This window comes from Lathyrus oleraceus, chromosome 2 (assembly GCF_024323335.1).
Source record: "Lathyrus oleraceus cultivar Zhongwan6 chromosome 2, CAAS_Psat_ZW6_1.0, whole genome shotgun sequence".
In the NCBI taxonomy this organism is placed as follows: domain Eukaryota; kingdom Viridiplantae; phylum Streptophyta; class Magnoliopsida; order Fabales; family Fabaceae; genus Lathyrus; species Lathyrus oleraceus.
In genome coordinates this window covers 471,754,268-471,755,886 of record NC_066580.1, presented here as the reverse complement: position 1 = coordinate 471,755,886, position 1,619 = coordinate 471,754,268, and the positions used below count along the sequence as shown (strand labels likewise).

Here is a 1,619-nt window from a genome sequence, read left to right as displayed (position 1 = left end):
AAAGTGGGTTACCTTGGGCATAATTCACTTGGTCGGTATTTAGTTCGTTCAAAAGGTTACACTCCGCCTATTCGTGTCCTTTAGATCCATAGAGTTCGCACTCTGTGTGAACTACTGCTACGGTGTTAGTGTTTGTAGACATATGTTCGATCCTAAGGGCTAAAGCGTCCATTTTTGCCTACATCATCTCTAGAGAGCTTACCTCATGTATTCCACCTTGGGTCTCCTTTTTCTCTATTGATGCTCGTTCAGTTCCCCATTGGTAATGGTTTTGGGCCATATCCTCAATTAGGTCACAAGCTTCTGGATAAGGTTTGTTCATGAGCGCGCCCACCTGCGGCAGCGTCGATGCTCATCTTGGTGTTATAATGGAGTCTATTGTAGAAGGTATGAACGATCAGCCATTGTTCTAGGCCATGGTGTGGGCAGACTCTTAATAGCTCTTTATATCTCTCCCAAGCTTCGAAAAGCGATTCTCCTTGGTTTTGAGCAAATCTAGTTATTTGGTTTCGAAGAACAGCAGTCTTACTAGGGGGAAATATCTAGCAAGGAATACTCTCCTAAGGTCTTCCCAGGTAGTTATTGAATTAGCTGGAAGTGAATCTAGCCATGAACGCGCTCTATCCCTGAGGGAGAAAGGAAATAATCTTAAACGGATCGCATCGGGTGAAGCGCCATTAGATTTAAAGGTGACGGCTAGTTGGATAAAAACTTTTAAATGTTGATTCGGGTTCTCAGTAGCGAGACCCGCGTATTGGTTTTGTTGCACTAATTGCAACAAAGACGATTTTAGTTCGAAATTGTTAGCAGGTATAAGGGGGTTTACTATACTCGAACTAGGTTCCTCATCAGAGGGTTGGGCAAATTCCTTAAGGGGTCTCCTATCACGATTATCGGCCATAACTTTCTTAATTCGGATGAGTAAGAGGCGTGTACGAGTATAACGTTCGGGTTCCGCTAAAGGATCTACTAAATTTTCGGTACTACGGGTTCTTCGCATTTACCGGCTAATAATGCCTTAGTCTATACAGTGTAACAATAAGGTACGAAATTTGATGAAGTTGGTCCCCGACAACGGCGCCAAAAACTTGATCGTGTTGATTCGCAAGTCCACGAATTATGTCAAAGTAATATAAAAGAATATCGATCCCACAGAGACCAATCGTCAATCTATCGATTACTATCGTTACGGTGTTTATCTAAGACGGTGCAAAAGAGATATTGGGTTTGCAAAATAATGGTAAATAATAAATGCAGGTAAAGATAGGTTGAATGTAATTCACGTCAGTTAAGTGATGTTTCGATTGTCTAAATAGAACTACTTATGAGGCAATATTTTCTACTCTTGAAAAGAATCCATTTAACAGGAACTGTCGCTTTCGCGTATTCAAAACCGAGTTTACCCTTAAATTAAGGCCTTTTATTGTCACTTATAAAAAGGTGCGCAGAATGCTAAAGTAGTAAACCTATTTTTAAGAAATGAGACTCGTAAACTTAGTTGAAAAGTGATTTTGATTTGGAAAGTTTACCCAAGGAGTTCCCTGATTTTAAATCTATCAAAGCGTCCGAAAACAGTTTCAAAAATAGTTTTTCCTTAAAGTGATAAAGATTCCTAGTTA

At 40.0% G+C, this 1,619-nt stretch overlaps 1 non-coding gene across 1 annotated transcript; it reads left to right on the top strand.

The window, feature by feature from the left end:
• Nucleotides 1-411: 411 nt before the first annotated feature.
• On the top strand, nucleotides 412-518 carry LOC127125172 (small nucleolar RNA R71). Its single transcript, XR_007804629.1, has one exon. It is a non-coding gene; the product is annotated as a small nucleolar RNA R71 (small nucleolar RNA).
• Nucleotides 519-1,619: the final 1,101 nt, after the last annotated feature.